The following is a 13,278-nucleotide window of genomic DNA, read 5'->3' as shown; positions in this document are numbered from 1 at the left end:
CAAGAGCTGTTGTATCCTCATAAGGAAACTGAGACTTACTGGGCCACCTCCATGCCAGGGCTTACCTAGTCTGGGCATTTGGCATTAATCCTCAGTGCAAACCTGTGGGGCGAATGGTAGCCCCCTGTTGCCAGAAAAGGAAACTGAGGCACAGAGAGGGGCAGTGGCCAAGTGGCCTCAGGCAAGTGAGAGGTAGAGGTAGATTTTGCGTTCAGGTCTGCCTGACCTGCGAGCCCTCTCCGACCTCACAGAACCCGCCACAGTGACTGGAATCTCCTCAGGGTGGCCATTTCTGGGATCCTTGTTGCTTGGTTGGGCAGGTGGGGAGGGACGTGCTTTGGGGATAACCCCTGAAGTCTTACTGGGTACCAGCTCTGATAAATTTAGCAACAGTGAGGCTGGATAACGTTGGGGCTACCTGTGGTTTTTTTGATAGAACCTAGAGACAGATGTAATAACAGGAGATGTTTGGCTGATGGGAGTCTGTGAGTGGGCCCTGAAGGCTGCCACCAAAATATCTGTGGGGTTCACATGAAAGTTCGTGCCGCTCCTCCCCCCAGGGAGACATGTTTGTAGGAGGCCACGCTCTCTTAGGTATATAATTTTGTCACAAAACAACTACAACAAACATTGGCCCCACCCCCACTGTCCTTCCCTTAGAGCCGCACTTGGAAGATGAGTGTTTCTGCATGGGTGCCTGGAGGCGTCCTCAGTGCAGGGACCTCCTCCAGTCCTGGAGGTGCTGGTCATCCCCTGCGCCCATGGGGCTCCCTCCCCTCCCCTCTGCCTCCCTCAGTTCTCCATCTAAGGCTCCCTGACCATCCCCTCCCCACCACAAGCCTTCATTGGCCCCCATTCCTGCCCCTGAGTGCTGTTACCTCTGTTACCATATCTGATCATATATTGTGTGTGTAACTGCCCCCTCCCCTGGCCATAGGCTGTGGACACCCAGTCCCTGGCATAGTGCAAATGCTCAATAAGGATTTGCTGAAAGAATAAATAAGTGAGCACACGGACACATAAACCCACATCCATCCATTTATTCCTGCAGCCAACATTTTTTGGAGGTTTCTAGTGTGCCAGGTCTTGTGACTCGGGGCAGGGGGCAGACCCCTCTAGCCTCTGAGGGGCCCCAAGCTGGTGGGCAGTTGGACATAAACACTACTACCCCAAACCCACAGGTCTGCCAGGCGCTGGGTCGGGAGAGAGCATCATGTGACTGACCTGCCTCCCGGGCCTCAGGCAGTCTTTGAGAGGAGGAGGCGGTGAGTGGGCTCCTGAAGGGTTAGGAGAAGCCGAGGTGTAAGTTACTGTTCCAGTGGATGGATCAGTATTGGGGACCGTGGATTCTGGCCTGGCCAGCTACTGTCCATTGGGCATCTGAGGCCCTCCCAGTGCTGGGCAGGAAGCAGGTGTATCCCCACCTTGTCTCCTTCCATCCTTCCACAAAACGACGTGGTGGCTTTGGGTGTGGATGAGGCCTTGGAGTCTCACAGGTGGCTCAGACACCAGCACTCAGGGGTGCCTGCCCCCCCCCCGCACACCCTAAGGGGGAGTCTGGATTACCTCAGACACACGAGCTCAGCTGGGGGTGACAGACTTCTCTTGCCGGGTCTAGTGAGGGGTCTTGAGAGAACCCAGGGCTGCTTAAGAGGCGGGGACATGGAGCCACAAGGTGGTTGCCTCCTCCTGGGGGTGACATTATGGTTACGGCAGCAGGATGCCCCAGGATCCGAAATGCAGGCCTGGGTGTCATTGCAGGTGTTCTGCAGACCAGAACCAAGAAGTCAGTAGGTGGGGTCGGGGGTTTGCTTGATGCCCCAGGCCCAGTTAGCCACTGTTCCGCTATGGAGGGGCCTTGCCAGTTGCAGGAATTGGGTGGGTGCTGGGTGGGCCGGAAGGAAGTGCAGTATGGGGGAGGTTCCCTGGACATGGGCGGGCCCCACGGTGGGGGTGGGGCTCGTGGTCCTGAGAGCAGCAGCGAGCTCTTCAGCGGGTGTATGCCGTAGGCTTCTGCCTGTGTGCTTGTACGAGTGCACACTGGTAGCATGCTCCTAGGTGTTACAAAATCACTTAATCCCTTTGGCTGCCTTTGCTGTCACTACGTGGGTGGAAAGAGCTGTCACCCACCCAGGACTGGGAGTGTCTGTCAGCCTCGGGGTGGGGCGAACGGTTGTGGAGGAGATGCAAATGACCATTGACTGGAGGCAGCTTCAGGGACTGCTGGGTCCCAGGCATCCCAGGCCCGGAGCAAGTGAAGGCCCAATTCCCACCATTCTGGCTGGCTTGGAGCCCCAGGGGCTGAGGGCAGGCACTCAGCTCTAACTCCACATAGGGGGCTGGTAGACAGAGGGCGGTCCACAGTCTGACCCTATGTGGCTTTAGCAAAGTTCCTTGCAAGTCACCCCCTGGCATTGTCCAGCTTCTGGCTTCCTTCCTCTCGTCTTCCTCATCCTGGCGCTCCACCCCTGTCCCCTTCTTTTTTCCTTTGCTTGGTTTCATCCGGGTATCTGCTTCTCCATGATGCCCCGCTCCCTCCTTATTCTGAGCCTGGGTCTCTTTTCAGTCTTGCGAGTAGGGTTTGTACAGGTCCACATCTAGCATTTTGTCTCCCGAGAGAGCCACACAGAGATGTAGACCTGGCAGGGATGGCGGGGGCAGGGTGGGCGGTGAGGAAGAGAGAAGGAAAAACAGTGCTTGAGGAAAAAACAAGAAAAGAGGTGCCCCCCTCTCGCCCAGCCTTACACCCCAGGACAGCTTCTGAGAACTGGCATATGGCCATCTGCTCACCTCTGGGGGCATGTGTGGACAGGAGGGCCAGAGGGGTCACCTGAGAAAGGGAGAGAGAGACCGGGAGACTCAGGGAGCATCCTGCAACAGAGACATCCCTGGAGAGGGGAGCAGCTAAGAAGAGCAGACCAAGAGACCAGGAAATAGCAAAAAGTCAGCTGGGAGAGCAGAGCAAGGGGCTCAGAGACAGTCAGAAAGAGTGTGCAGATGAGGGCGCAAAAGTGAGCTGTTAGGGGTGAGGGCCCCTGGCCTGGGGGCACATCAGGGGGATAGTGGGAGGCACATCCTACACCTGGTGCCTGGGGCCCCACCCCTCACCAGGCGGAGATGGGACAGAGTATAAGCAACTTGCACTTGGCCAGGGTCCCTGGTGGCCCCTGGTGTGCATGTCTTGTAGGTGGAAGGAGAGACTGCAGGGACTGTAGGAGGGAGGTACTTCAGCACCACCACTGACCACCCCCTCCCCGCCCCGCCTTCTGACCAGGAGCCTAGTCTGCTCCTACCACTCCCTTTCTGTCCATCCAGCCCCCTGCCTTGGCTCACAGGGGCCTGGAGGACCGTGGGTGCCTAGGGCTTGGGCACCCCTGATGGGTCTGGGCCGGGGTGGGGGGTTGCGCAGAGCCTGGGAAGAAAGCTGTAAGAGAGAAAGAGAGTGTGTGTGCGTGTGTGTGTGTGTGTGTGTGTGAGAGAGAGAGAGAGAGAGAGAGCGCACACACACGCAAAAGGAGAAACCACTTTGCACTAGGCCTCCCTTAGCTCCTGTCTAGCGTCACGGCCTCAGTGTCTCCCGTGTTCCCAACTTGCCTCCACCTCCAGCTGCCCGGCTCTCGGTCTCTCCTCTCTGGGCAGCTGTCTCTGCCTTTTCTGTCTCACTCTCCCCGTCTGTTCCGCTTTCCTATGGCAATCTTTCTGTGTCCCTCTGTGCGTCGCTCCTGTCCCCCCAGCCCTTCAGTCCTCTGCATCTCTGGCCCCCATCCTTGCTTAAACAGCACGGTTCCATCTGTGCCTTGCCCGTGCTCTCTCTGTCTGTCTGGTCTCCCTGTCTGTGTGTCTCCCCACCGCCCCATTCGCCCTTCCTCTGCTCCTTTTCTCCTCTGTTGCCTCCTGTGTCTGGGTCTCTTCCAGTCTCTTTCATCCTCGGTCTCTCCTGTCCCCGTCTCTCTGGGTCTCTGGCTGTCCATCCCTGCCTCTGTGTGTGTGTCTCTCACTCCCCCTCCCTCCCCCCTTTTTTCTGTTTCTAACACCCACACTCACATCCTACCTCAGGAGTAATTGCTTTTGTCTGGGTTGGACTGGACTTGTGGTGGGGGGAAGGCGGGGGGAGCGGGTGGCGCTGGGGGGGTTGGGAGGGACGGAGGTCGCTTGGTGGAGTCGAGGTGGCGTCCACCAGAGCAGGGGTTGCTGAGGAGCTGAGGTCCGATGCCCAAGTGGGGAGGGGGCGGGGGCCCTGGGCCCATCCTGGCAGGGATCGGGGGGTCTCCAGCAGGGAAGGGGAGGCAGCTGGCCCTCACATGTGGATTTGGAGGCGAGGTAGCTGTAGCGATAGATGGGCCAGCCAGCCGTCTCTGCTGTCTCGCCACCCTCCTCCACTCGGAGACCACCCCCAACACTGTCAGATGCACCGAGTCACCATGACACACACAGGACACACCAGAGCCTCCAGCCCACTCGTGGAAAAACACCCGGTCCTCAGCACAGGGGCACACGTGGCATCACGTAGACACACAGAAAGCACACCGGGTCTCCGGCTCTCAGGAAGAAAGAGGCTCCCATCCCATGCGGAGGTGACCACACCTACCACCACCCACAGACACAGGCACAGGAGCCACACACACGTGGACACCTGGGGACTCACTCCACGGTCCCTCTGCTCTCACAGAAACATCCCCGCTCGGACACACACGGGCAGTGGCTCGCACACGCAGATTTCCAGGAGCGTCAGAACACACAACCAGCACGTTCCGTGGGCACAGGTTACTGAGGGGCTCCTGGGGACACACGCACAGCCCCCCGAGGGTTCAGACAGTTTTGTGTACACGCATTCCGACCTTTGAGGATGCCCAGGGTTGGGGAAGCACACACATGTTCACAGAGCCCCGCGTCCACGGGGACACACCCACATACTCGTGGTCACACAGCCATGTCTCAGTAGCTGAGACATGCAGGGACACACAGTCCTGGAGTTCCACAGCAGAGCTTCAGGACTCAAAGACACGAGGCCACCCAGGTTCACAGGAGATGCACGCACACCCTAGGCATACGGCAACTTGGACACTGCAGCGTGTCGCTGGAGCCTCCTGCTAGAAGCTTTACAACACCATCCCCCACCACCCCCGCTACACACACACAGACACACATACATGTGCGGACCAGGCCCTGGGGCGAGGCCAGGGCAGTATCTGCCCACAGGATGGGGCAGCCAGGGGCTCTGTGGTTGGGCAGCAGGCTGCCTGGGGGTGGCCCCGGTGCTCTGGGCACCCACTCACCATACCTTCCTCTGCACATCCCCGGGCTTCCCCCCGCTCCCCTCCAGGTACCCCTGCCCACCTCCCAAAGGCTCATCCCTCTCATACCCTCAAAGGGCCCCATCTCCCTGAGCTGCTCCCAACTGAGGGGATGCCTGCTTTCTTCCAGGGGGACTGTCCCTCAGTTTGTCCTACCCCCCCTTACCTTATCAGTGTGACCCCCATCCCCATCTGCTTCCCTGCCCACTCCCATACTCACCCCCTCTCCTGGCTGTCCAAGCTCTCAGCCTCCCTAAGCTCTCCTGCTGGGGGTGGGGTTGGCGGTGGGGCGGGGTGGGGGGGTGGGGGTTGGCCCCTCAGAGGCCTGGGTAAGGGGGACATGGGGGGTGGGGGACCTGGGTGCAGCTCTGAGAAAGGGAAGGAAGGCAAGCGGGGAGAGAGGGAGAGGCAGAGGCAGAGGCAGGCAGCCAGCCAGCCGGCTTTATATCCCTGCCGTATTGATCTACCATGTCACAGCCCCGGTCGATAGCCAGCCGAGAAAGAGAGGGAGAGAAGGGAGGGGAGGTTTGGGGGAGGGCAGCGGGACCCCTATAGTCCTTGGCCCATCTGGGGCCTCCTTGGCGGGCTGTGGAGCCAGGTTCCAGTCAGCCCACCCCCCCCAAAAAGAGGCCTGCCGTATCCTTCCGCACCTCCCCTTGGCTGCGGCCCTCTCCCTGGGAACCACCTTGGTAGAAGGATTTAAGCACTAAGAATTTAAGCACTAATCTTTCTGCCTGGGGCAGCTCTTCCTCTCTTGTGGGCATGGGGTTTTGGGGGAGTGGAGGGGTAGGTGGGGGTGCTCAGAGGTGTTCACTGCCTTGGCATCCCTCTGCCCTCCACAGTCAGGCTGGGCAGCTGGGAGGCTTTGAGGCAGTGTTGGGTTGGGCCAGCAATGGACAGGAATTTGAATCAACCTCCTTTGCTGTGTGTTGGTGGGCAGGAGAAAGAACCTCTCTGAATGTCCTCTTCCCCAGCCACTGATAGCTGGGCACTCAGGAAGGCCCCATCCATGTTGGTTTCCTGCCCTTTCTGACTTGAAGTTCCACCTCAAAGTTGTGTCAGGCCAGTGCTGGAAACACACCATGCCTAAAATTTCTTTCTCCTCATCCCCCTTCTTTCTCAGATGAGAGAGAAGAAAACTCAGCCTCTTCCCTTTCTCCCTCTTTCTTCTTTCCTCTTGGTAGAACTTTCTACGACCTGCCCCCAACCTACGTCTCCTCAGAGCTGGGCAGCGAAGGGAGGGAAGTCTCCCTAGGTAGGACCAGAGAAAATGGAGAGGCTCCAGACAGCACTGAGAGCCCTGGGGCTGTGTGTCCATCCTCCATCCCAGTCCTGCCTCGATCTCCCCTCTCTGGGCCTCAGTTTCCCCCGTCCCCATCTAACCCTGCCCAAGCTCAAGGGTGGCTCTGGCATCTGCAGGGATTCACACAGAAGGGAGGCAGGGCCATGCGGAGGGTGAGTCCAAGGCCAGAGGGGTGCGGGCCTCCCCTCCCTCACCGGGGCTGCCTGGGTCCCAGGTGCTTCCCCCCAGCCCCCAACTCCCTGGGGCTCCAGTTCTTTGTCTGTCCAGATTCTCCTCCCCTCCCAGCCCAGCCCAGCCTCCCCCAGAGGTTGAGGAATCACCTTAGCCTTGACCCGAGGGGGAGGGCAGAGGAGGGGCAGGGAAGCCCCACCCCCACCTCCTGCCCGTGGCCATCCCCACAGTCCTTCTCCTCCCTGCTTCCCTGAGTACCAGGCTGCCCCCACCCAGCGTCGGCCGCTGTTCCCTTTGTTAGGAAGGGGGAGGGGAGAGAGCTGAGCCGAGGGTACGTGGCCTGACCCCCGACCTCTCCCCTTCCCTCCTCCCATCTGGGTCCCCAGGGGCTCAGAGCCCCCTTGACGGACAGTTCTGACCATCAGCCAAATGGCTCTGGGAGTGAGCAGGGGGCCAGGTAGGGGGGAGGGGAGGAAGGCCCAGCCAGGGTCCTGCGCCCACCAGAGCGGGTGGGTGTTTCAATGGGTGGAGGGAGACCCTTTAGATGAATGGCAGGGGAGATAGGCACCCACGGAGGCAGGCTCTCGGGGGAGACTGATTGAACTGGGGGATGTGGAGGCAAAGTGGGGCTCAGCCCAGAGCCAACAGCTCTGGGTGCCCTGTGGGTAGGGGCCTGGCCTGGGCAGACACCCCCACCCTGCCCCCATGCGGCCTTCGGCATTGGGAGTACAGCGAGTTTTTTAAAAAATTAAAAGAAAAAAAATAACAGGAGCAGGAGAAGCTGGGGGAAAAATATATATAAGAAAAAATATAATAAGAACTAAGCGGTGGCTGCAGGAGAGAGAAAGGGCAGGAGGCGGGGAGGGGGGTGCAGGGGGGAGGGCAGCTCGGGCCCTGGTCGCTGCGGAGGCCCGGCCGCCGGCCTCTGCGCCGAGCCCTCCGCGTCCCCCCTGCCGGCCCCCTCCAGCCCCGATCGATCCAGTTTCTTGGCAATAAAGCATTTTTATTGTCAGCTGCCCTGAATGCCAAATGTGAGCCTGGTCCTGCTCCCCCCTCAACCCGCTTCCTTACCACCCCTCCCCCAGCCCTTCTCCACCCCCTCCCCGCTGCCCCCCACCGCAGAACCCGCATCGTCCATCACCAAGACCCCCTCCTCTTCCTCCTCATCTGTGTCAGCCGCAGTCCAGTACATCCTTGATAATCCACCGGCCCCCTCCCCATCTAGGCTGCTGGGCTCCCCACCTGAACCCCAAACCTGCTGGGGAACAGAAAGGTGGGCTGTGGATGAGTTGTCTGGGGGGGCCCGGGGACACACAGGACAGTGTCAGGGGTGGGCAGGCAGGGAGATGATGGCCACAGGTTGAGGGAGGTGTGGACCGAAGTCAGGAGAGCAGCGCAGGGGATAAGAACAGGTGGGGAAAGGCAGACCCCAGCCCCTGTGCTGGCTGGCCGCAGTCCTCCAGGGGCTACGCCTCCCCTTCCCACATAGCACTTGGGCCCCTGGGATGGGGAACAGGGGCTTGGACACCCCTCCCACACCAGCCCTATTATGCACGGGGTGTCGGGGAAGCATTTTACAGATGGCCCCTAGAGCCCCACCCTGACTTGCTTTTGCTCCCCACTTTCTGTTCTCCCTTCCTCTTTGTCTCTCTTTGCTTCTGTCTCTGTCTCTGTGTGACTCTGACGGTCTCCAGGCATGCCAGCACCCCCATATCCTTGTCCGTTTTCCTTGCAGCGTTCCTGGTCATTCTTTCCCTGTGCCCTGTTTCTGGGCCTCACCATCTGCCTTTCCCTCCCCTCTCTCCTACCCTGCCTGCCCCCACATCCCTCATCTCGCTACCCATCTTCCTTGGTTTGTCCCCGCCACCCTCTCTGTTCCCTCAAAGTGAAAATAAACAGAGGCCCAGGCCCTTGGAACGTCAGGTCAGCAGGAAGTACAGAGAGAAGATCTCAAACCTCACTTCTCTTCTCCTGGGGGTGTCAGGGTCTGGAGTTAGACCGAGGTGGCACCTGCAGAGACAGAGCTGGAGAACTAGGGGTTGGGTCCCACAGATGTGCCATGGGGCTTTGCTCCTGTCATTGCCTGCCCTGCCCCTCAGTTTTTCCACTCCTGTGGGGATGGGCATGACTGGGGCCTTGAGAATCTGGAGTTCTCACGGACTCCCGGGGAGGCTGCGGGGCAGGGTCACGCTGACGACAGGCATGGTCACCTCTCCACCCAGATGTCCTGATCCATGCAGCCGACCTGCCCTCTGACCTTATCCTGGCGGCTGGGAAGGGGAAGCCGGAGAAAAGCCCAGGATGCCAAGACTTCTCTTCTGGGTTGTGTGAACGGATCAGAGTCGTGCTTTAGGGAGCCGTGTAGGGCATGGGTTCGGGACCCCAGATTCCACTCCCATCGTCAGCTCCGAGGACCATGTCCCTTGTTCCGAGCTCAGTATCTGCCGTATGCACGGGGTTCAAGAGGTATGTGTGGGGTGGGTAAGCAACCAAGGAAGGGAGGAGGGGCCTGAGCAATGGCTGGGGGTGGGGAGCGGGAGGAGAAAGAGGGGGGCTGGGATGGAGCTGGGCTGGGGCCAGGGCTGGTGATGGAGCAGGGAAGAGCAGAGGGATTCAGACATCTCTAGGTTGCACTGACGGGAAGTTGACAGATAGTGGGGTGCTCGGAAAGGGAGGATTCCAGGATGAACCCCAGTCTTCTTTCCAAGCTGCCGTCCTTCCTCTAGGGACTCAGTGACCCCACAGGCAACAAATCCATGTGTTGGTGCAGCATTCCCGTCTCCTCCCCCTCAGGCCTCACGCTCCCTGGCTTGTGAACAGGGGAAGGAGCTGTGTATCTGTGACCTCTCTGGCAGGTGGGAAGAGGCAGTTTGTATTAGAAATGTGGTGCATAGACACACATACCGACCCACATGTCCCATGCTAGCTTGCACCTAAAACATCCCTTACTTTTCACCATTGGGAAATGTTTTGTATGGTCTTCAGATGATAAATTTCTAATTAGTAAAAGGCCCTCCGAGCAAGAAAAAGACCCCTGTGGGCTGTGTGTGTGTGTGTGTGTGTGTGTGTGTGTGGCCAGGGGCAGGGAGTGGCCTGAGCTGGGGCTGGGCTGGATCCTGGCATGGAGATAAGGTTGGCAGGCGACTGAGATGTGTGAGATTCTGGTGGGGGCCCTGGAGACCTAGAAGGAGGGGAGGGGTGTGGAAGCAGGGGGGTGGAGAGAAGAGCCGGAGTTGGAGTATCCCTTACTGGTGGCTATCTCTCCCCCTCCCCAGCTGGTTGGAGACGATCCCCCCACCCCCAGACAGGGGCCACTCTTCAGAGTACAAGATGTGTCAAGGCTTTCCAATGCCCCCCTTGATGGCTGGGGGCAGACCTGGGAGTCCCCCATCTCTCTGGCTTCAGGGGCCCCTCCTTTGAGAGTTCCTCTCTGATGGGGCCTCTTTCCACGGCCTTCTCATCATTCCCCCAACCTGCCTCCAAGACTTCATTCATGTTTCTCCCTCGTGTCCAAGAATAACGTCCTACAGCTGCTCATAGCTCCTTACTTTGGGCTAAGTGCTCAACCTTAGCACAGGCTAAGGCTCTGGTGACGGGCACACTCATCATTCCTGCTTTGCAGATGGGATACTGAGGCTTAGGGAAGGGGAGAGGCTTGCCCAAGGTCACCAGCAAGGGAGTGGTAGAACCCAGGTGGGACAGCCATTCAGGCCCAAGAGACTCTGGTTGGCCCTTTCCACAGCAGAGCCCACTGCAAGAGGTCAAGTTCTGCGGGAGATGCTCAGGAGACGTGACTGCCTCTGTGTGCTGGATTCAAATCCGAGCTCTTCCATGGACTTACTGAATGGGCAGGTGGTTTCCCCTCTTTTCTCCTCTGGGCCATAACCACCATCTCATAGAAGTCAGTGAACAAGGAAATGTAAAATGTCTGGCAGTTAAGGTTATTTGACAAATGGCCGTGCCCTTCTCTCTTGCTCTTCTCTGAATGTGGCCAGTCTAGGTCCCAGCTCTTTCAAACTTTTATATATTTTTTAAAAGATTTTATTTATTTATTTGACAGAGATCACAAGTAGGCAGAGAGGCAGGCAGAGAGAGAGAGGAGGAAGCAGGAGCCCGATGTGGGACTCGATCCCAGGACCCTGAGATCATGACCCGAGCCGAAGGCGGAGGCTTAACCCACTGAGCCACCCAGGCACCCTCAAACTTTTATATTTGAAGAACATCTTTTTTTCCCCAAAGCACTGTCAATATTCATTGTCTGTTTGGAGCCTCCCCACTGCCCTAGAAGGGAGGAATTATGATCTGGATTTTATAGAACTGGGAACTGAGGCTCAGAAGACTCAAGTCCTCAAGACTCAGCTGCTTGTCCCCATAAAGGATCCATGTGACTGACTCTCAAGCCCTTTCTATGTGCTAGGCCCTGTGTTGGGCACCGGAGATAAAGCAGTGAACAAAACCGACACAGTCTACTTTCATGGAGTTGACAAACCAAAGTGGATGTGGATCTTTAAGCGTAAATATCAATGAGATGCAAAATCAGAAATTGTGATAAATTACTCCAAAGAAGAGACAATTATAGGGAGCCAGCAGAGACCAGGCAAGACATTTAAGCAGAACCTTGAAAGAAGAATAGGACTTAACTAGACAAAGGATCTTCCAGGCAGAGGGAATAAATAGCGCATGCAAAGGGCCTAGGGTGCAAAAAGTTTGGTCTGAGGAGCAAAAGGAGGCAGTGTGACTTGGAGTGCGGTGGGAAAAGGGGAGAGTGGTAGGGGAAGAGATGGGAGGTGCAGGCAGGAACCAGATCACACAGGACCTTGTGGCCTGGGTTAAGGGGTTTGGGTTCCAATACAGGAAAGTCTCTAAAGTCTTAAGCAAGGGAGAGATGGCCTGATTAAGTTTTAGAAAGAATCTCTGGGGGTGCCAGGGCAAGAGGAGACTATGGGAGTCATGCATGGCAGCAGGAAGACCTGCAGGGAGGAAGCTGGAAGTGGTGCCAGGCTGTGTTTATAGAGGAATCCAAGGGGGCTTTGGGGACGGCGCTCATAACAAGGCTTCAAGTAGCGGAGCCGGCAATCCCAGGCCACACGGCTGGCCAGGCGGAGTGAGGGTCTGGCCCCGCACACACCCACACCTTTCCTCTCACCAGGACAGAGGCTGCTTTTTCTCTAGGAGGCCAGGGGCAACTTCTGGGAGGCAAAATCCTGTGTTGCATATTTATAATGTTTTCTACACAAACCTCAAAGTGGCTGCTGTTTTTGGCACGGAGGAGAAGTTCACTGCTGGACAGAGGTCCTGCATGGAGGTGACTGAGAGGCCTTCCTTAGGCTACTTCACGGAAGAGGCGAGCTCTGAGCAAGCAGGTGCACGAGGCGAGTCGGTCTGTAGGTGTGTGCTCTCCTCACAGCTGGCCTTGCTGTGTGAGCTTGGAGAATGTACCAGGGCCCCCTGGACACTGTTCAGGGTGCACGCCAGAGTCGCTGTGACTCGGGGAGCCAACTGACATGAAAGCTCTTAGCAAATGGCTCCTATTGGCAGGAGGCCATAGCCGGGACAGGGACAGAGGCACGTGGATGTCTCAGACGTCACACCCAGGCCCAAGCCAATGGGAAGAGGTAGGCAAGGGCCTGGGGAGAGAATCCTGGGGAGAGGAAGAGCAGGTGGACGGTGACATGGACTTCAGAGTTCAGCTGCCTGGACACCGACCCTGGTTCCATCTGTGTCAGCCCAGGCAAAGGATTCGACCTTGCAGAGAGCATCAGTCTCATCACCTGTAAAATGGGCATGTTCATAATGGTTGTCTTATAGAACCACTCAGCAAGAATATTCAATGAGAAAATGCGTGGAAAATGTTTCTAACCAGTGGGTGCAGGGTGCCTCCTTTAATCGTCTGAAGCAGAGCTCTGGATTCCTTGTCCCTGAGCTCCTCTAGGAACTCATCCCATCTCAGTAAATGGTTGTCACACCAAAACCCTACACATGTCCCTTGATCCTTCACTTTCTTTCAAGTGTCCAGAGCTCACGGTTTGTTTCCACTGTGGCAGGGACTGTCCCATATGATGGTGCCCAACCTCATTCCATCAGGCTAAACGCCTCCAAATAAATGTCTATGGGGCACCTCCTGCAGGCAGGGCCCTCTGTGGTTGCTGTTCAGAGGCCACACAGTTCCAGGAGCGGCTCAGAGAGGTTGGGTGGCTTGCTTGAAGTCACACAGCAAGGAAGCAAGGACTCAGCAAGCTTCATAGCGGCTGAGAAAACCCTGGGACCACTTCTACTTTTTGAGCTTTCCAGTATGCTGAGAATAAAAGAACAGCAAAATGGACTTATCAGCTTGTGCTCTCAACAACAACAAAATGCCAAATAACTAACATATGCCAGGTCATGTATTAAGCTATCTGATTTAGTAAAACAGGACTCTTAGTGTCCCCCAGGTGGTATGGTCTGGCAGGGGCACCCAACTGTAAAGTCAAAAAAGGGAGTTCTTGTTCAATGAGACCCTTCGTGACTGGT

This window comes from Neovison vison, chromosome 7, assembly GCF_020171115.1.
Source record: "Neovison vison isolate M4711 chromosome 7, ASM_NN_V1, whole genome shotgun sequence".
Classification (NCBI taxonomy): Eukaryota; Metazoa; Chordata; class Mammalia; order Carnivora; family Mustelidae; genus Neogale; species Neogale vison.
The sequence above is the reverse complement of the archived record's forward strand: the minus strand, read 5'-3'. Positions refer to the sequence as shown.